The following is a 22,535-nucleotide window of genomic DNA, read 5'->3' as shown; positions in this document are numbered from 1 at the left end:
AAGATTCATTGGCTCCACTTCTAGAGATTCTGATCCAATATGTTTTGGGTCTGATTCCAGAATCTGAATTTTAATGAATCACCAGATAATTCTGAGGAAGGATCCTACTCTGAGAAAATTCACTCTAGCAATTCCCAGAAATTTTGTTGCAAGGGTCTAAGCTGTAGAGAGGGCAAGGAATAAAGTCTTGTACAGGGAATCTAGAAGTGTGACCACGTCCACTCTGGTATTTGCATTCTGGTATCCTTGAACAACGCATCTCCCCTCTGTGTTACAGTTTCTCTATCTTTATAAATGAAGGATCATGAGGTAGACAAGGAGTTAATACTCTTAATATATAAAAATCTTCTGCGGGGTCCCCTGGTGCTCAGTGGGTTAAGGATGTGGCATTGTCACTGCTGTGGCTTGGGTTTGATTCCTAACCCTGTGGAAGTTTAACATCCTGCAGGTGCAGCCAAAAACAAACATCAAACAAACAAAAAACAAAACAAAACAAAAACAAACCAAAAAAACCACAACAACTTCTAGAAATAATACTAAAAGAGCCATCAAGCTTTTTAACGACCAGGTATATGCAACTCAAAATAACAAGGGGATTTTTTTGCAGAGTTCGCTTTGATTTGCTTTTTCCCTTCTTTTGTTAATTTGTTCATCATATTGAGGGGAAAAAAAAACCTGGAAAACTAGCATTGGAAAGGGAGTAAAGAAATGCGAATTCCCCTATATCACTGGTGAGAGTGTAAATGACTATAACTTTTAGAGAAAGTAATCCGTTAGTATTTATTAAAATTTAAAAGTGCATTTTTTCTCACTCAGCAATTTGGCTTTGAAAATATATCCTACCAAAAATGTATCAGGAATATGGATATTTATTGAACATTATTGTTAGTGGCAAAAATAGGACTTTATTTAACAGTCTATCACAAGGGACTGGTTGAGTAAATTTCGCTACATCCAAACTGAGAAATTTTCCACAGTCACTGAAAAAATCCACTAGATCTGGAAGGGCTGACTTTGAATGTTGTCCAGATATGTTGTAATGTGAAATGTTAAGTTAGAGAGTACTGATATACTATGATCCCATTTCAGAAAAAGAAAAAGAAGGAAGCCCTAGGCTGTGTTTACATATATGTGTATGAGCTTGGCATGACATGTGGAAGAAAATACACCAGGCTCTTAATATTGATTACCTCACAGGCTGAGAATATAAGAGGGCTGGGGAATTATATAGTTATAACATTTCCTTTACTCACTTCCACAGTATATGACTTGCTCTAAAAAAGCGTATTACTCTTACAAATGAATAATTATAAAGTTGACTTTAGACTTAATCAAGAGTGAAAAAGTGTTAAGGGTTGCACTTAGATGCTTTCCAGCTCTAACCACCTTGAGACACCCATCTCCTTTCCCCATCCTTCAATAAAGTCCATTTACATCAAGTATTTAGAGTCGCCCAGAACCATATCATGTCCTTATGGTGATGTTAATTGTAGAATACCCACTTCCAACCCCATGTAGGAGAGACTCAAGGCCCTGAAGTTGCATTTCATGACCAGAATACACGTTCAGATCCTCGCCTACCCTGGAAACTTAACAGGTGAAAAGGCAAAGCAATTTCTATACCCCCTCAAGTTCTCCAAGAGCATCATTACCTGGCTGTGAAACTCACACCCAAGCTCACTTGAGATTCTCTGGAGACTGAGCCATGCTGTATTTCTCAGAAGTCATTTAAGGTATATTCAAGGACTTCAGGTCCCAGGAAGCCCCTCATATCACCACTGTGAGAGTTGCCCATGGAACACACACACACACACACACACACACACACGCACGCACACACACTACAGCAAGATGCTGTCTCAGTCCTTGAGACCACCTCTAGCCCTCCCATTGGCATGCTGTGCTTCTTATGGATGTAAACAGAGTAGACATCCAGGAGCTGAGGTTATAGTGATGCTTCCTCCTTTTTTGCCTCTTTTAACAAAAAATGTGAAATACACAACAATCTGGAAAATTTTATGACCTAAGTGTACAGTTATTTAATAATTCTAAAGTAAACATCTGTGAAACTACCACTCAAATGAGAAAATGGAACATTGCCAGAAACTCCCTATGTGACTATTTTCAATCATGCCTTCATCCTCCTCCCCCTAGAATAAATTACTATTCTATTTGCTATGGTCAATGATTTCCTTGCTTTCTTTTGTAGTTTTGCCATCTTTACATGCACCCCAAAAACAAGATCTTAGTTTTGCCTACTGTGAATTTAATGTGCATAGTCATGTTGCATGTATTCTGTGGTGTCAGTATAAGAAAGATTTGGGAGTTCCTGCTGTGGTGCAGTGGGTTAAGGATTTGATCCCTGGCCTGGGAATTTCCAAATGCCACAGGTGTGGCCAAAAAAAAAAAAAAAAGAAAATTGGTCCATGTCACTGAGTAACTATAGTTCATTCATTTCTTTGTTGTATAGTATTGTATTATATGATGACATCACAATTAATTATTCTACTGATGATGGTTATTTAGGTTGTTTCCAGTTATTATGAGCCATGGGGCTCTGATCATTGTGTATGTGTCTTCCAATGTTGTATATATAACTATGTCTAGAAAGAAGTGAAATTGCTGGAGTTCCCACCCTGGCACAGTGGTTAATGAAACCGACTGGGAACCATGAGGTTGAGGGTTCGATCCCTGGCCTTGCTCAGTGGGTTAAGGATCTGGTGTTGCCGTGACATGTGGTGTAGGTCACAGACGTGGCTCGGATCCTGAGTTGCTGTGGCTCTGGTGTAGGCCAGTGGCTACAGCTCTGATTAGACCCCTAGCCTGGGAACCTCCGTAGGCCATGGGAGGAGCAGCCCTAGAAAAGGCAAAAAAAAAAAAGTGAAATTGCTGGGTCATAGGGCTTGCACATCTCCAACTTTGCTAGATAACACCCAACTGTTTTATAAAGTGTACAAATTTACACTCCCACAAGCAATGACCGAGAATTGATGATACTCAACCTTCTCATCAGAATTTTATGGATACTCTTCCTCTTTTCAGAGTCTTGAACATACTGATTCTTCTTAGAGCATCCTTTCCCCCTATTTTCTTATTTATCCTGCTAATTCTAAGTGGTCATTAAGGATTCTTCCTCCTGGCAGCCTTCCATGACTCCTCAAATCTGGATTGTGTGCTCCCTTATACCCCCATAGCCACCTCCATTGTCCCTTCCATGTATCACATGTGTTGCAACTTCCTATTTACTTATCTGTCTTACCCTCTCCTCCCACCCCCACATACAGAAGACTGAAGGATCCCTGAAGGCAGGGGGTGTATCTTGATCTAATGCAGTGCCCAGCACACAGTATTTGCTCAGTATAAGACTATTGAATGAGTAGAATCCATTTCTCCCCTCAACTCATGACTCCCCTCAACCATCAGGAAGCCAGGTGAGTATTAAAGCTTTTCAGAGAATTGTTGCCAAAACAACAAATAATAACTCTGGGGAAATTAATTGTTAAATCTAGCTCTTTCATTAGAAGCTCATCAAAGGACTGTGAGCCCCCAGGGGGACTCTTAAAAATAAGTAACTGATCAGCATGGAAGAAAGGGCATCCTCTTTCCAGGGCACCCCCCACCACTACCACCACCAACACACAAACAGACACACCTCCTGCGAATTGCTGAGCCTGGCCATTTAACACAGTTATTACCAACTCCCACTTAGTGAATTATGAGAAACAGCCTCGAGAGAGCTTTCAAAGATCTTCAAATGGATGTTTAAAAGCCTGCAGTTTCTCAGACAGGCTCAGCTAATGGCATTTATTACTTGGAGGACAGAGTATTTACATAAAGCTGGATTTTTATTATCATGGTCAGATGGTTCCTGAGAGGGACGGTGGAAGGGAGAAGGGAGAGCGAAGATACAAACATTCTACTTAAATTTGATTTTGATAGGTGTTATCAAACTTAGGGTAGAAGTTAAATAAGGTGATCCTGGGGCAGGTACAGAGAGGGGTACCAGGTTCCCCTAGAACAAGAGGGTCAGCTCCCTGGACAGCTCAATATGTCTGTCATTGATCTGTTACTAGGCACACCCTCAGACAGTTCTTTTCTACTAGGGTCCTTCCACTGATGATTTATGAGATGTCCCCTATTTACCCCAGCTTACAGCTACAGTCTGGAGTGAAGATAATCCAGGGTATTCATTATCTCATGGCTTCATCAGTGGTTCTAGGGATTCCTACGTGCTCCTCTGCATGACAGTGGTCAAGATGATGAATTAAAAACCAGTTGTTGCTGGGTGTTCCCATCATGGTGCAGTGGTTAACAAACCCAACTAGAAACCATGAGGTTGTGGGTTCGATCCCTGGCCTTGCTCAGTGGGTTAAGGATCAGGCATTAAGGATCCATGAGCTGCTGTGTAGGTCACAGATGCAGCTTGGATCCCGAGTTGCTGTGGCTCTGGCATAGGCCAGCATCTACAGCTCCTATTAGACTCCTAGCCTGGGAACCACCATGTGCCATTGGAGTGGCCCTAGAAAAGGCAAAAAGACAAAACAAAGCAACAACAACAACAACAACAAAAAACAGTTGTTGCTGACTTCAAGGAGTTTAAACTAGTTGTTTACTGCTGGATAATAAACAACCCCCCAAATTTAGAGACATAAAACAATGATTACTTGTTGTGATTCTGCTGATTGGGTGATTCTTCTACTGGCCTTGCCTGGGTAACTTATGCACCTGTAGCCATCCCTGGATCATCTGGTGCTGTGGATAAGTCAGTGAGTGCAAATTTAATGAAGGTGACTTTAGGGATGAGCCTGGAAGATGTGTCTTTCAGGTGGGAAGCATTGAGAAGAACACCTTAGGGAGAAGCGGCAGCGTGTAAGCAAAGTATGAACCAACAGGAGGCCTTTTGGGAGCCTTGAAGATTGGGAAGTGGTTCTGAATGACCAGATCATAAAAGGAAGAATGATTTCAGATAATTCTGGGGAGGTGAATAGGGCCTTGAGTAGCATGTGGGGAACTTAGCCATTATTTTGCAGATTTTGAGGACATCTGGAGTGATTAATATTATTTAAAAGAATAATTATCAAATACCAGGCACATTACTGAGCAATGGAGATACAGCATCATCTCATGTAATTCTTGTCATTATCATCACTTTACACATGAGTAAATTGAGGCTTACCCAGGGTGGCATAGCTAATAAGTGGTAGGAATGACTCAGGACCCATATCGTTGATTTTAGAACTGGTTATCTTATTTTTATTATTATTTTTTGTCTTTTGCCTTTTCTAGGGCTGCTCCAGCAGCATATGGAGGTTCCCAGGCTAGAGGTCTAATCGGAGCTGCAGCCGCTGGCCTACACCACAGCCACAGCAACTCGGGATCCAAGCCACATCTGCGACCTACACCACAGCTCACAGCAACGCCGGATCCTTAACCCACTGAGCAAGGCCAGGAATCGAACCCACAACCTCATGGTTCCTAGTCAGATTCGTTAACCACCGAGCCACAACGGGAACTCCTAGAACTGGTTATTTTAGTTACTGTATTCCATAGCTCTTCTGGGGGAGCTTGGAGCTGGGAGTGGGACAGGTAATGAGCAATGAGGTAAAATTAAATTTTCATTTTAGAGAAAGGGGGGGCGATTCCATAATTAAGTAAATAGGGGGAACATTGAATTAAACAATGTTTATCAGGTTTCTTTACTGCTGGACTTCTCAGAGCCTAGTGTGAGATACTAATATGCACTAGAAAGCACGCTCCTTGAGTGCAGGGATTTCTGCCTCTCCTATTGACGTTTCTTTCGATCCTCAGCATCCAGAATGGTGCCAGACAGATAGTAGATGCTCAATAAATGTGCATGGAATTAATTAACTAATATTGAGAATCTCCAAGGGCTTTCACATTCCAAAATTATTTACCTGTAGAAGAGTCCTTTACTATGACATTTTTTCCCCCCCTATTGAGCCTTCAAGGAACAATAACGCAATAGACCACAATTGAGAAATTCAGCCTTGGAGGACATGAAAATTAAATCAAACTTTTATTGTGCACCCACTGTGTTTCAGACACTCTTTTTAATTCATCCACTCATCCATGCCTTCAGGAAATATGAACCTAAGAGCTTGCCACTCATCAGATCCCTACAAAATACTAGGGGACAGAAAGAAGAAATGCCCCAGGCCTTCAGGAAGAACCTAGTCAGGGGGCATTTTCTCATTTTGAATAGGATTTAATTATGTGTAATTTGCAACACTGCTGTGCACATTTCTATCTCATAATCTCATAAAAGACCAGAGGCTCAGAGAGGGAAATGACTTTCCTAAGGGTTTTTTTTTTTTTTTTTTTGGTTTGTTTTGGGGTTTGGGGGTTGTTTTGTGGTTTTTTGTTTGTTTGTTTTGGGGGGGTTGTTTTTTTGTTTTTGTTTTTTGCTTTTTAGGGCAGAATCTGTGACCTATGGAAGTTCCTGGGCTAGAGGTCAAATTGGAGCTCCAGCTGCTGGTCTACACCACAGTCACAGCAACTCAGGATCCAAGCCAAGTCTGTGACCTATACCACAGCTCATGGCAATGCCAGATCCTTAACCCACTGAGCGAGGCCAGGGATTGAACCCACATCCTCATGGATATTAGTCATTACTGCTGAGCCACAACAGGAACTCTAAGGTCTAAGCACAGCCCGGTGAAAACTGCTCGCCTCTCACATGATGGACACCCCTCTCTCGATCACTGGTGGAGGAGAGAGAAGCAGGCATCGCTTGGAAGACACCACTCCATCTACACACTAGAATCATGGACGATCTGGGACCAGACCTGCACTGTCCCTTCCAACAGGCAAACTGAGGTTGTCACTATTTGTTCCTGATGTGGGAATAACGCAGTTCTCAGTGGTTTGACCAGGCAAGAGAATTCTGAGGCAGAGAAGCATCTGACCCCAGACCATGACTGAGACTCAGTGGGCGGCTCTTTCCTGCAGAAAGCCATTCCTTAGCCAACACACAGACTTCTTGCTGTGGGAGCAGGTTGAGGTGTGGGGCCAGTCCTCCCATCATCAAAGGGTCCTACTCCCTGTGGTCACACAGGCACACACGTATATAACCGCACACATAGGCAGAGACGTCACAGCCAGGTACACAGAGACTAAACCGCATAGGGCACTAAAATGCATGCACCCACAGAGCACAACCACACAGATGCCCACACAGGGCTCTGCACACACATGCACAGTTGCATATGTGATAGCCATCCCTCACTCTGGGGACTCCATGCTGAAGTCCCTGCCTGGAGGGAGAGGGAAGAAGGTGACTGGAGACAAGCTAAGGAAGGGGACCAATGCAGAGTAGGTCCATGGGAGCCAGTGACATGTTGCCCCTAGATCTGGCATCTCCAGCCCAGGCTGGCATCTTTAGAAGGTCTCTCCTTCCAGCCAGAAGTTGTCCATTGCACCACTGGTTGTAGGGCCCCAGCAGACTTGGCCTCTTGGAGATGCCAGCTCTTATAACAAAGTAATCAGCTTGACAAGTAGAAGAACTTAAAAGAGGTTTCCCAGGGTCAGGGGTACTTGTTCAATCCCATTCAACATCCCTGAAATACGTTGAGTTAACGCCACCGTTTTGGGAGTCAGAAATGTCACATCACTTATTTCCTAAAATCAGATGTGATCAGCTTCAAATCCCCATCCAGTTGGCCAAGAAGAAAATTCAAGTAATCACAGCCAAGCTCCCTCCCCCTCACCTCCTCCTCTGCCAGCTGAATTGAGGTCATAAGCCTTTTCATTCAGAGCAGATCATTTCGGGAGAATCTGTTCCCACCGGTCGCTGTTAAAATGCTCATTGTTGGAGTTCCTGCTGTGGCTCAGTGGTAACAAACCCAACTAGTATCCATGAGGATGAGGGTTCAATCCCTGACCTCGCGTAACAGATTAAGGATCTGGCATTGCCAAGAGCCAGTGTGGTGTAGGTCGCAGACATGGCTCCAATCTGGCGTTGCTGTGGCTGTGGTATAGGCCAGCAGCTGCAGCTCCTATTTGACCCCTAGCCTGAGAACTTCCATATGCCATGGGTGCAGCCCTAAAAAGCAGGGGGAAAAATGCTCATTGTCCAAACTCATATATGGTTTTTCCATATCCACGGGGGGATTGGTTCTAAAACACACCCCACCCAAGGTACCCAAATCGGTGGATGCCCAACTGCTTTGTATAAAACGGCAGCATAGATTCAGCCTTCTGTATCCACAGGTTCTGCATCCACAGATTCAATCAGCTCATGGGTACCAAGGGCCGACTGCAGTCCTTGAAGGTGTTGGCATCTGAGGGCTGAATGTCAACCATGCACACAGGGACCCTACAGACAAGCTCTAAGGTGGCCTTCCTTAGCAGCCCACAGCTCTAAAAGTGGGTATATTGATTGTCGCATACCTACACTCGCTGAATGAGACTCATAATAGCATCCTGGAGAACAATCAGTTAAAAGGAAGGGGACCATTGAAAAATGTCTTCTTTTATCAGCCTGATTCTCCCACAAAACCGATTGACTCCAGCACACTTAATTCAAATGAAACGCACGTTCTCGGAGCTATAAAAATGACTTTATCACAGTCAAGAAGAGAATGATTAAAAGAAATGAATATGTGGGTGATTGAATACAGGATGTCCAGTGACAGGGGATGGAGGATGAGGACTGCTATCTTGGTTCAGCCTCAGCTGGGTTTACGATGCTCCCGGGAGCTGCCTCGTCTCCGAGCAGAGGCAGGATGGCCACAGAGTAAATGCCACCCCAGCCACACCTGGCAGCCCTCACCTGGTCCACAGAATGCCTGGCTGGCGGGGCCTGGCTGCACTCGGCCTCCCGCTGCGGTCAGCACAGAAGCAGCACAGACTGTGGGACCTGGAGTCAGACAGACAGGGTTTGGATGTCAGCTCACCCATGTGACAGTTGTGGGGCCTTAGGTAAGTTGGTTAACTCCACTTTCTCCCTCTGGAAAACAGGGATAAAGGTAACAGTGGGGGGAGTTCCCACTGTGGCTCCGCGGAAACGAATCCAACTGGTATCCATGAGGATGCAGGTTCGATCCCTGACCTCGATGAGTGGGTTAAGGATCTGGCTTTGCCGTGAGCTGTGGTGTAGGTTGCAGATGTGGCTCAGACCCCACGTTGCTGGGCTGTGGCTGTGGCTGGCAGCTGCAACTCCAATTTGACCCCTATCCTGGAAACTTCCATATGCTGTGGGGCTGGCCCTAAAAAACAAGACAAAACAACAGTGGTGGTTTCACTGGGTTTGCTGTGAAGATGAAATGTAACATACCTAAAGTAGAGTGATGGGCCCAGTGGAGGCCAGGACCAGCTGCATTGGTGCTGGTGTTTTCATTCAGATCTGTGCTGTCCTTCTGGCCTGGCCAGAGGCAACATAGAGCTTCTGATCTCTTAGGAAGGGATCATCTTAGCTGGGAGGAGTTTTGCCTGTGGCTATGAGGGTGTCTTTGACCCTTTCCAACAAACCATAGCATTTAACTACTGTGCTGTGACTTGGTAGCAGTGTAGCCTCTGGAGCCAACTTCTTGAGGTCAGATCCTGGCCCTGCAATGTGCTAGATATGTGAATTAGGACACCTTATTCCACCTCTCCGAGCCTCAGTTTCCTCCTCTGTATAATGGGGGCACCAGCAATCCTTAGTTTGTGGGGTTGATACAAGGACTAAGTGCATCTCAAAGCAGCAGGTGCCACAGCCCTGGGGTGAAGGAGGCACTCAATCGACACAGCTGTTTCTCATTTATTATCCCACTGGCATCTCATGGCACCACTTCTCACATTCTGCCTCTTGATTTTTCTTTTTACGACTGCACCTGAGGCACATGGAGGTTGAATCAGAGCTATAGCTTCGGCTGACACCACAGCCACGGCAACAACGGATCCGATCCACATCCACAAACTATGCTGTAGCTTGCAGCAGCACCTGATCCTTAACCCACAGAGCAAAGCCAGAGATCGAACCCACATCCTCACAGAGACAACGGCAGGTCCTTAATCTGCTGAGCCACAACGGGACCTCCACGGCCTCTAGATTTTATCGGCTGGGTGTTGACGTGACCATTTATTCATTCATGGATCTCTAGAAGAAACGGCTATTGAGCACTGGGCCTGGGATTCAGTGATAAACCAGCAGAGCCTGCTGCTCCAGGACCTGGGGATGCCGCAAAGAAGTGAAGGAAGCCCCTGTCCTCAGGGAGCTCACCGTCTAGTGGGGGGAGACAGACAAGAAACCAATGGATAAATCCAAGTACAACTTCAGGAGGTCAGTCCTGTGGAGAAACGGTGGACGGGGGCTTGGGGAGTGATGGGGAAGGCTCTGCTGAATGCAGCAACCTTCGCTCCTTCCCTGCTTCTCAGGAGTGGTGCCACCTTCCATGTGGTCACCCAAGTCGAAGTCACAATCCAAAGGTGTTCTTAGCTCCTCTTCTCCCTCAATCTAACCAGTTCCACAGATTTTACTTCTGAAGTAGCTCTCGAAGTCCTCTCTCTGCCTCCCAGACCCACCCCTTCCAGGTTTTACCACACCCTCTCCTGCCCCAACAACAACAGTGTCCCCAGACGCCTGGCTCCCTGGCCTCCAGTCTCATCTCCCTACCCCTCCACCCCCAAAGCCAAGGGGATCTTTCTAGAACACAAATGTGATCAAGACTCTCCTACCCACTTCCACTCCTATTCTCCCTGGGGATCCCTGCAGCCCTTAGTGACAGCCCCGCGTTCTTTGCCTGGAATTCAAGGCCCTCCAAGACCGAACCCCACCCACCATGGCTCCAGGCCCTGTGGACCCGCCTCCTCCAGAAGGCCTTCCCAGATCTCACAGGGTGAGTTTGGGTGCCCTCCTCTGGGGGTCCCACAGTACCTGAAATACCTTCCTTATCTTAAACAGGGATGCCCACAGTAAATGAAGGAGCGGGACAGCTCTGGGGTAGGAGAGGGGAGACCGATTCCCAGGGCTTGGCTTAGGACTGAGCAGAACTTAGCCCCAAACTCCCTTCCCATCCTCCACCCAGGGCAGGAAAAGGGGCTGGGTAGGGGGCTCCCGGCCAGCGACCAAGTGCCTCCCAGCAGCGCAGCGATCGCTCAGCGAGCCGGGGAGGGAAGAACAAAGGGCCTGACACCCGCGCGGCGCAGGAGCCCGAGCACCCCCGCCCCCACCTCGGAAGCCGCCGCGCGCTCTGCGCCTGCGCCAGGCAGGCGCTCGCCCCAACCCGATCCCGGAGTGACAGGCAGGTCGGGCACCCGGTCTCGAGTCCCGGCCTGGGCGCGTGGTGAGGGCGTGCTGACTCGCTCACTCGGCCACCATCCGCGGACGAATTTTTTTGCTTTGCTTTTGCTGGCCGGCCTGGAACAAGCCGAAAATTGTTGTCGGGAAAATGAGAGCCCGGTGACTAAACAAAGGCAGCAAGGGGCGAGGACACCGATCAGGGAGCTGTCAGCGCCCTCTCCTTCCCCACCCTGGGAGAGATGGGACAGAGAGGGAGCGGAGCCAAGTCTGGGACCCCCAGAGGCTCCAGGGCATGTCAGACTGGGCCCAACTTCGAGTGTTTCCGGACACGCAAAATCTTATCCGGGCCCTGGGATGGGGGCATCCTTTCTGGCTCCGAGGCTTGAATAAACCCCGACTCTTCACCTTGGCGGTAAGACCCGCGGGATCCGGCTTCTGCCACTGCTCCCAGCCCATGCCTACCGCGGTCTCCTTTAATGTGCGCCACACATTTGGTGTCCTTTCTGGTCCTTGGACAAGCCAGTCGCTTTAGTGTCCTCCGGTCTTTGCACGTGTTCTCTCTGCCTAGAAAGCCGTCGATCCACTCTGCGTAACTGGCTCCTTCCCTCTCTGCTTAAATAACACCTCCTCCAGCAGTCCCCCTTGAACACCCCTTTTTGGAAGGAGAATTCCCACACCTCGGTTAGTCCCTGTACCACCTTGTTGTTTTCCTTCTTTCAAAGCCTGCGTCACATTTTGTGATTAGACGTTGATTGATGTAAAGCTTCACCAGACAGAGCAGGGCAGTCTCTCTTCTTCGCTCCTCCTTTCTCAAGACCCCCGCCCTCCCACCCCGCGCCTGTCTTAGGTTCTCCCCCCCCCCGCGCCCCCGCCCGCTAACCTCTTCCTCTCTCCCCGCGTCCCCCTCTTCCTCCTTCTTCATGAGAAGCGAAGGTTCAAGGGAGCCCTGATGGAAGAGTACGTGGCAGGGTGGACAGATCCAAAAGCACAGCTCTGACCTGGCTCCCCCATGACAAATCCAGCCTCAGGCTCTGAGCACCTGGCGCTGAAGGGCTGTGCTGTCCCAGTATAGGAGCCACTAGCCACAGGGCTATTGGCCACATGAAATATGGAGCATCCCACGTGAGAAGTGGAGCAAGCAGGAAATGCAGATTAACTTTGAGGACTTAGTGTGAAGAAACGAATGTAGAATAGCTCATTAATAACTTTTCATATTGATTCTATGTTGAAATGATAATATTCTGGATACATTGAGCTAAATAAAATGTATTTTTAAAATATATTTTAAGAGTACATTTCTTATATTGTATTTTAAGAACTATATTATTATATATTTTATAAATAAAATATTTAAATATTTTAAGAAATATTTTCCTTTCTTTTGTTTGTCTGATTGCTGTGGCTAGGACTTCCAATACTAGGTTGAATAAATTGGTGAGAGTGGACATCCTTATGTTGTTCCAGATTTTAACTGGAAGGCTTTCGGCTTTTCTCCATTGAGTATTATATTTGGTGTGGGCTTGTCATAAACGGCTTTTATTATGTTGAGGTATGTTCCTTCTTTTTTTCCCCTCTTTTGTCTATTTGGGGCTGCACCCACAGCATATGGAGGTTCCCTGGATAGGTGTTGAATCCGTGCTGTAGCTGTCAGCCTACGCCAGAGCCATAGCAACACCAGATCTGAGCCACGTCTGAAACCTACACCACAGCTCATGGCAACACTGGATCCTTAACCCACTGAGTGAGGCCAGGGATCGAACCCAAAACCTCGTGGTTCCTAGTTGGATTCGTTAACCGCTGCACCACGACAGGAACTCCTCATTTCTTATTTGTTTATTTGGATTCTTTCTCTCCTCTTCTTGGTGAGTTTGTCAGAGGTTTGTTGATTCTGTTAAAATATTTTAAGAAATATTTTCCACCTGTCTCTTTCTTTTCTTTTTTTTTTTTTTTTTTTTTTGTCTTTTTTAGGGCCACATGGAGGTTCCCAGGCTAGGGGTCGAATCAGAGCTACAGCTGCCGGCCTACACCACAGCCACAGCAAGGTGGGATCTGAGCCACATCTGCAACCTCTGAGCCATGTCTGCAACCTACACCCCATCTCATGGCAATGTCGGATCCTTAACCCACTGAGCGAGGCCAGGGATCGAACCCACAACCTCAAGGTTACTAGTCAGATTTATTTCCACTGCACCACACTTTTTTTTTTTTAATATGGCTGCTAAAAGATGTAAATGATATATGTGGTCTTACAGTTGTGGCTACAGTGGATTCCCCCGGACAGTGCTGAAAAGGGTTCGCTTTACTCCATAGCCCTGCCTGCCCCTGACCAGCCATATTCAAGGAGGGAGAAATAAATTCTACCTCTTGACAGTGAGTGTCCAAGAGTTTGGGGGCAGGCTTTAAAGTCATCACATTATCCTTTGGCTCTCTACCAGCCAAGTAAAAACACTCTGGAACTAGGGAGATCTAGGTTCAATTGGCTCTACCACGCATCCACCCTGTGCCCCTGGACAAGTCCCTTCACCTCTCTGAGTCTCAGTGTCCCCATCTGTGAAATGTGGGTAATATTATTTGTCTCACAGAGTTTTGGGAAGGGATTAAATGATGTGTGATAGGCTCTTGACACAGTGAGCCCTCATAGATAGCTGTTGGCATTGTTACATTATTTAAAACGCTCTGTCCTACTGTATAGCACAGGGAACTATATCCAGCCTCTTGTGATAGAACATGATGGAAGATAATGTGAGAACAGGATGTATATATATATACACGACTGAGTCACTTTGCTGTTCATGATGTTGTACATCAACTGCACTTTAATAATTTTTTTTTAAATAAAACACTCTGGAAGTTGTCTCAGGGGGTGACCTGTGTCCCTTTCACCCCCACCTCCATCCCCACTTTCAACCCCTGGACTCCCAGAAGAACTTCAGTAAACACAGTGGGAACCCAGTGAGGATAAATGGGAGTTGGGACAATGCCTCCACCCACATATCCTGCCGAGCACAGGTGCTGGCTTGGCTGCCCTGGGACCCTCTTGGAGGTGACAAAATTCTCTCCTTAACTCCAGCAGGGCTTTTCTGAGGCCTCTTCTCAGCGAGGCTTCAACCTTGGCCTATAAAGACTAGAACAAACACTAACACAGTTTCTAACAGCTCAAGGCCACTTCCCCAGGATGACCTTGGACCTGACATACAGTGCCTGCCTGAGAAAACTCAAGGCTGCCCAATGAGTTAGCCGTTTCTTCCAGCCAACACCAGACGATGGGGCCACTGTCTCCCAGCCTCTGCGGGAGGGTAGGAACAAACCCAGATGGTTTCTCATGGACCAACTCCCCCTCCCCACTTCTCATAAATTTTCAGTGACTCCACTGAGGCCCCACTTACCCCTCATCCTCCCTTTAACATGACCAGCCCCTCTGTACAAACCAGAGCTGAGTTTGGTTCACACTGGACCCTCTTCCCCAAGGCGATGGTACATCACCTCCTAAAAACCAGCCTTACCATGTTTAGCCAGTGTCCGGCCTTGTTTATCTTTGACAGGACACCTATGGGAAAATGGACGGTGGCCTGGCTGATCCCAGTTCTGGGTTACATGGCACTAAGGGGCCCCCATAGCCCCCCATTTCCTCCAGGCCTCTTTCTAAAGGCTCTACCTTCTTGCCCTCTGGATTAAGGCCACGTGCCCTACTTTAATCATCTACAAATCACTGTCAAAATTTATGCTCTATCTGGGTGCCATCCACGCTATTATTTGCTTAATATTTTTCTTAACTTTTTGCTATTTTCAACTACTTTACTAAATTTCAACTATTACTATATACTATTTTCACATTTATTTAACAGGGAATTTAGGAGTTCTGCAGCGGGTTAAGAATCCAGCTGCAGTGGTTCAGGTTGTTGCAGAGGATCGGGTTCGACCCCAGCCCGGCGCAGTGCCTTAAAGGATGCAGCGTTACTGCAGGTGCAGCTCAGATTCAATTGCTGGACCCCTGACCTGGGAGCTTCCATATGCAATAGGTGCAGCCATAAATTTTTTTTAATTAAAAAAAAAAAAAGGGATTCATTTTACTGCCCTAAATGGACAACCAATATCTTTGGCCATAAATGTAAAATACCTATAAACACAATGAAAACACCACAATGCTGCTAAATTCAGGCCAGACAAGGCTGATTTTTTTTTTTTTTTTTTTTTGTAAAAAAGGAGATAGGCAGTGTTAGGGCATGTTAAAGACACATCAGCACCAAGCTGCTACTTTTTTCTTTGTCAAAGCAGAACTGAAATATGACTCAAGAGGGCCTGCCCTTCTCCCAGCAGGATTTACATCTTTAAAGCCAGGACATAGCACTAACCTGTGCAGAGGACTTAAAATCCAGGCCTGGAAGGGGTGTATCAGGTGAGGTCATTAAAGGCTGATTTTCTGAGCTAAAAAAAATAACAGTATGGGTTAAAATAATAGAGATTACTTCCTGAGCACTCATGTGCTTTGCACTGCACCGGTCATTATAAACACCCCCTTCTTTAATTCTCGAATCAACCTCAGTTTATCTGTGCTTTTAACCACTGCCTGGTATCTTGCCTCTCACCCCAAGGAAGGATCTGCTGTTTGCATCCAACGTAGAGACGCTGGTGACAGGGGCCGTGCGGAGGGCTGAGAAAATGTAGGACCTACTGTGGGCCTTGAGTTGGCTCCCAGCACCGGTGGCTTGGTGGCATTCAAGACCAGGCTCCCCCATTAACCGTCTGTGTGGCCTTGGATAAATCACTCAACCTTCCTGAACCTCCGTTGTCCCATCTGTTATTGGGGCCAACTTGGGACTCTCCCCTCCTGGGCTGACTCGGATTCAGTGGCAACCCCGGGGAAGAAAGCACTTTGTCCATGGTCCCTGTGACGGTGGCCGGCCTAAGAGCATCTGGCTGATGATCGCTGCAGAAACTCCCTCCCCAAAATGCAGTGTGGAATCCACAAGCACGTAAATAAAGACGCCTAATAAGTGATGAGAACAAACACTTGGTACTCATCATATCTCAGCACTGTTCTAGGTACTGTACATGTATCGACAGATTGATTCCTCACGACAGTCCTACAGGGGAGGCCTTTGTTCTTTTCATCCTCATTTTTTTGCAGGGCCGGAAACCGAAGCACAGAGAGGTTAAGTTACTAGCTCAAGGTCACACTGTAGGAAGTGGCTGAACTGGATCTGAACCCAGCCAGCTGGGCTGCCACATCGGTCCCCTTCACCGCCACTTATTCACATTTATAGTAGACAAACCAGATGACCCAGGAGTCAACACGGTTGAGGTAAATCCCTTCTCTTAAATAAGCCTGATAGGTTTATAGCAAAAATCGTCTAATTACGATGAGAAAGGGGAATGGCTTTAGGCAAAAGCTCTTGCTCACTGTCTGCTCCCATGATTACAAACCCTCTAGTCGTGTCGGCAGAGAAAGATAGAGTTAAGGATTCATACAGTGGCTCAGGAAGAGCCCTGGGCTCATTGTGGAAAGAACCAGAGTGCTGGCCCTGGGCGTACTACCGACTGGCAAATGTTTGCCCTCACTGGGTCTCTGAACACAACAACAACAACCACCACAAAAACAAGAAGCGCTCACAGGTGCCGACAACTGTGCCAGGCATTTTCCACGGCTCACCATGAGCCTCTGAGGTTTGCATCCTCACCCTGACTTAGGGGTTGGAGCAACAGAGGCTCAAGATTGTGAAGAAGGTTCTTGGGAGGGTGGGCAGGGGTGTTCCTGGCTGGAGAGGGAGGCTCCAGCGCTTTCTCTGGCAGGGAGGGGGAGGGGCGGGGCCCGCCTGGTCTCTTTCACATCTATGAATAGTTAAAAGGCAATTACGATGCTAATTTGCAGAGCTAATGACTGCTGCTCCGAGTGAGGGGGAGCGGGGAGACAGGCTATCTGCCAGAGCTGCCAGCCAGCACCCTGCAGGGACAGTTCCCTTGAGATCTCTGGACCAGGGCCGAGCCAAGGCAGAGACACTGGCTCCTTGTCCCCAGAACGTAGTGGCTCCTGGTCCCAGACAAGCCTCAGCTCTGCCAGGTCCTTCCTCAGTGACCCTCAGAATGAAAGCAATGTTGCTATCTATGACTTTAGGCCAGTGTCAGGAGGGGGCTGCAGGCTCCAGGGGCCATGAAGATACTCAGGAAAATTTCTCATTTTGACCCCGCCCTGGAACAAAACCAAAAATAACAGTAACATAAACAAAACAAGCTGTGTTCATCTGTTGGAGGCAGGTGGCCACATGGCTTTGGACAATGTATTTTACTTCCTGTGCCTGAGTTTTCTCATCTGTAAGACGGTGATGAAAAACATACCCGTAGGAAGGTTATCAAGGTTAAATGACACAGTGCCGGAGTTCCCGTCGTGATGCAGTGGTTAACGAATCCGACTAGGAGCCATGAGGTTGCGGGTTTGATCCCTGCCCTTGCTCAGTGGGTTAAGGATCCGGTGTTGCCGTGAGCTGTGGTGTAGGTTGCAGACCCGGCTCGGATCCTGCGTTGCTGTGGCTCTGGTGTCGGCCGGCTGGCTACACCAGCTCCGATTGGACCCCTAGCCTGGGAATCTCCATGTGCCGCGGGAGCGGCCCAAGAAATAGCAAAAAGACAAAAAAAAAAAAAAAAGACACAGTGCCCATAAAGCCCTTGGCATGACACTTAAACAGGAACAGAGGTGACTGGGGACAGGGCCCTTGGGGATGTTACACTGAGTAGGATGCACAGGGTCCCAACCTTGTGTTGGAGAAAGAGACAGTTAAGCATGTGATGAGAGAACAGCATGAAAGGTGTGTAATGGGGAAGGTCAAGAGAGCTATAAGGCTCATAGGATGAAGGGCACAATCCAGATTGAGGTGCGGAGTGGCAGGCAGGGAGGGCTTCACGGAGGAGGGAGCATCTCAGGAAGGCTAGGAATGGGAATGAGTTAGGCAACAGCTGGGGTGAAGGGGTGGAGGATGCTTCTAGAGGATTCCTTCTCCATAATTGTCCCATCAGTCCATCCATCACTGCTTGGCAGCACTCTCTCCAGACATCAAACACACGGAGTTGGTTCAGAAGTCACATCTCCCTCGGAAGTCAAGGCTTGGGGACTTGGCTATAGGCGTGGTTGATGTGACACATGGACACACTGGAATAAAGGAATTGTCCATAATTACCTGTGACTATGTCATTGTGACCAATGCTGGAATATATGGCAGAGTCCTTCAAGTGGGAGAGACAAGGACATGTTAGCATCAGGTGCTGCCAAAAGAGATGGAGGAAATTGCCTCCTCCCTTGAGCTCTTGTCAAGGGTCTCCAAGAAGGAAGACTCTGGAGGCAGCAAGGGGGAGTCTTAGACCTGCAAAGTGCCTGAAACGCCTCTACATCATGCAGAAGACCCTGCATGGCTCCTCCCTCTGCTCTTCCTAGCTCAGTGCTTCTCAAACTTGAGAGTACATCAGAACCACCTGAAGGACTTGTGAAAACACAGCTTCTGGTCCCAGCCTGGAAGTTTCTGATTTAGTAGGCTTGGGGTGAGGCCCAAGACTGCATTTCCAACAAGTTCCCAGGTGGCTGATGCTGCTGGTCAGTGGATCACACTTTGAGAACCCAGGTCTCCAGCCTCATCTTCTCCCATCTCATCCCACGCCCTCTACACACCACATCTTTGCCCCACCACACACCTGTTGCCCATGATCAGTGGCACTGATGTGCAATGAGGGTCAAGAAAGTCTGACCCACAACAAACAAACAGAGTCCAAGGATACATCTCACAAGTGATGTCCAAGATCTGTGTGAGGAAAGTGGTTTTTTTGTGTATCAATAGAACTATACTGAAAGTCACTAAAAATACCTGGAAGGAAGGAAGGAAGGAGGGAAAGAAAGAAGGAAGGAAGGAAGAAAGAAAGAGAGAGAGAGAGAGAAAGAAAGAAAGAAAAACTCTGACCCAACCACATACAATGAGACAATGGAATTTTGGACTGAATTGATTAGGAGACATGAAAAAAAAACAAAAAACCTAAACCAAAAAGAACCCTCTGAAGCTGCCCTGCTGGCTTATATGGAGGTCTGTAACTCCAGGTCTCAAAGTAGTGCACGCCTGGGGTCGTCTCTGCTCCAGCCCCCATGAAACCAGCCTGAACACTTAGTTTACCAGGAGGAGAGTTAGGCAGGAGAGTTAATCACAGAGGCTAGCGGACAGTGTGGGCTCAAGAGGTACGTGTATGACATATGTGTCTTTACTCTAATTGCCTACCCACTGCAGACATCACCAATCAATCACAGGTCTCTGGAACTGACTTAGTGTCAGAATTTTTCTCAGTAGCATCCAGACACCCATTTCCAAATTAGTGGAGTCAGTACTCAAATTTAAAACTATGTGGTCTGGTCAGAAACCAATGTTGCCTTCCTCACCCTCTTCTTTTTCTTTTTGGCTGCTCTGTGGCACATGGAGGTCCCTGGCCAGGGATCAGATCTAAGCCACAGGTGTGATCCCATTTTGCCACAGTGGGAACTCCCTTCTTCACCTTCTTTCTTGACCCCCTAATTACAAATTACTTATATTCATCATCCAGCTCTAGTTTCATTCTCTTGCATCTCTGCCATCTCTGGATACCCCAGCTCTCCAGCATTTTATTATTACTATTATTGTTATTATTATTTTGTCTTTTTGCCTTTCCTAGAGCTGCTCCCGCAGCACATGGAGGTTCCCAGGCTAGGGGTCTAATCAGAGCTGTAGCCGCTGGCCTATGCCAAAGCCACAGCAACGCAGGATCCGAGCCCGGTCTGCAACTTACACCACAGCTCCCAGCAATGCCAGATCCTTAACCCACTGAGCAAGGCCAAGGATCAAACCCACAACCTCATGGTTCCTAGTTGGATTCGTTAACCACTGAGCCACAACGAGAACTCCGCTCCAGCATTTTAGATTTCAGCTCTCTTGAGTGGCATTTTGCTTCGGAGCTTAGCACAGGGCCTTGCAACATTAGGTACCTAAGCCGTGTTTGTTGATCTCTGGGAGTTTATGAATGACTAAAGTAAGTTTTTCTGGTGTCTCAGTTATTATTGCCAAACAAGTTGCTCCAAAACTTACCAGCTTAAATCAAGAACAGTTTTATTTGCTCATGATTCTGTGGGCTGAGGGTTTGGTGGCGTTCCCTGGATGATTCTTCTGCTTTACATGCCAACATATGAGTTTCTCATGTGACTGGCAAATGATACGGATTTCAGGAAGGCCTTCCCATGTGTCTGCTTGAGCTTCCTCTCATCGTGGTGGTTGGGTTCCAAGAAGAAGCATTTCAAGTGACAAAGGCAGAAGCTATTAATCTCTTAGGACCCAGTCATAGAGTTACACAGTATCACTACTGTCACATAGGCTACAGAGCCAGGCCTGAAGGGAAATAGCCATTCACCTCCGTGAGAGGAGTGGCAAAGAATTTGTAGCCATCTTTAACCTGCCAAACCTGGGGAGTTTAGGGTTATGGCAACCAGTAGGTGCTCAGTAAATATTTCTTAATGAATGAATAAATCAAGGCCATTGCCAGGACTGGCTGGGGCTCCTACAGCTCAGATTCTATCACAAGGGTTCCCAGCCTGCCCAGCATTCCCTTGCTCAAACCCACTTAGCTCCTGACCCAGCTGCATACTACTGTAGGGTAGTGTGGTTGGGGGATTCCTACACCCAGTCTGGTCTGGGGGAGGCAAGAGGGAGATGCAGGACTTAGGAGTGGGGTCCCTACCTGGGGGGATGGGTAGAAACTCCCTGCGGCAAAGGAGCCGCACTGGGGGCAGGGAGTCTGGGCTACCCCGGCCCATTTCCATCTCATTGATGTGAAATTGGAGAAAATGCTGATTTTTTTTTTTTTTTCTTTTTGAGCACTGGCGATGGAGAGCAATCTGGGTTGCTATGCAACCAGCGCCTGTGCCCAGCTGATAACACCAGAGGAATTAACTGTCCTTGTCCTGCTCAGGCACTGGAGGAGGGGGCTGAGGCTGCTTCCCAGTCCCTCCACCTCAGCCCCCACCCCCAGCTCAGTCTCTGGCCCAGCTACGGATGGGGGCACCTGGAGCCAGACCCCGGCCTCTCTCTCGCTTCACAAAGAGCAACCAAGGGGGAGCCCCTTTCCTCGTGCCAAGGGGGGGTGGTCCTCACAGAGTGTGAGGAGGGGGCTGCCTGAGGGTCTCTTGGACATAGGGGGGCTCCGTCTTCTTTGATCTGCTAATGAGCTGTGAATTAAAGACAAACGTAAACTCAGAGGGAGCCTGGGAAGAGGGCAAGGTGGGTGAGGGGCTGGCCCAGAGTGGGGACAAGATGGGCAGAATGAGGCCAACTCCTGGGGCAGCAGAAGAGCATAAACACATCCCCAGCCGGGGCCCAGCCTGTTCTGCCTGAACAATAAGCTGCCCAAGGCCCTGGGGAAGGCAGACCAGGCAGGGGTAGGACGTCCTGGTGGGCAGGGGAACCGGGGGCAGGGGCGCTAGGTTCTTGGCATCCTCGGAAGGCTGAGGACCCTTATACCCACAGTCTGAAGAGCAGAAGGCAGCCTGTCTGGGGCTCTGGGGTGCTCGTTGTGGGGGAGACCCAGGGAGACGTAGTGTGTTCTGCCCACTAGACTGACTTTTTCAGGGCAAGAAACATAAGGGTTTCAGAGTCAGGCCTGGGTTCAAATCCAGCCACTATTTACAGCTGTGGGACCTTGGGCCAGACGTTTCACTGCCCCAGATATGTCTTCCTAGTCCCCAGGAAGGAAAATGACGATATCTCCTCTATGGACTTGTCGTGAGGATGGAAAGTGATTTTTCTTTTTTCTTTCTTTCTTTTTTTTTTTTTTTTTTGGTCTTTTTAGAGCCACACCTGCTGCATATGGAAGTTCCCAGGCTAGGGGTTGAATCAGAGCTGTAGCTTCTGGCCTACACCACAGCCACACCAATGCCAGATCTGAGCTGCATCTGTGACCTACACCACAGCTCACAGCAATGCCGGATCCCACTGAGCGAGGCCAGGGGTCGAACCCGCATCCTCATGGATACTAGTCAGGTTCTTAACCCCCTGAGCCACAATAGGAACTCCAGTGATCATGTATTTGATTGAACCACAGTAAGCTGCTGTTTCTGTGCGTGAAAATCGGTCAAATATCAGCTGTTTGAATTGGCTCAACCTAAAATATCCCGCGCCTGAAACACACTCAGTAAACGGAAGCAGCTCGTTGATGACTTTTGTTGATCTGGGTGGTGGTCCAGGGCACGTGTTCAGTGGATGAATGAATGAATGAATAAAGAAAAGCCAGATGGGGACAGAGC

At 47.7% G+C, this 22,535-nt stretch overlaps 2 long non-coding RNA genes across 2 annotated transcripts; both read right to left on the bottom strand.

Annotated features, from left to right (window-relative positions):
• On the bottom strand, positions 8,561-9,922 carry LOC110257371. The gene is made up of 2 exons (XR_002339915.1): positions 9,296-9,922; positions 8,561-8,878 (listed from the first exon to the last, which is right to left on the bottom strand). It is a non-coding gene; the product is annotated as an uncharacterized LOC110257371 (long non-coding RNA).
• On the bottom strand, positions 14,025-22,103 carry LOC110257370. Its single transcript, XR_002339914.1, has 2 exons — positions 20,329-22,103; positions 14,025-15,667 (listed from the first exon to the last, which is right to left on the bottom strand). It is a non-coding gene; the product is annotated as an uncharacterized LOC110257370 (long non-coding RNA).

Source organism: Sus scrofa, chromosome 17, assembly GCF_000003025.6.
Source record: "Sus scrofa isolate TJ Tabasco breed Duroc chromosome 17, Sscrofa11.1, whole genome shotgun sequence".
Classification (NCBI taxonomy): domain Eukaryota; kingdom Metazoa; phylum Chordata; class Mammalia; order Artiodactyla; family Suidae; genus Sus; species Sus scrofa.
Note: the sequence above shows the minus strand (reverse complement) of the source record. Positions and strands in the feature narration are given on the sequence as shown.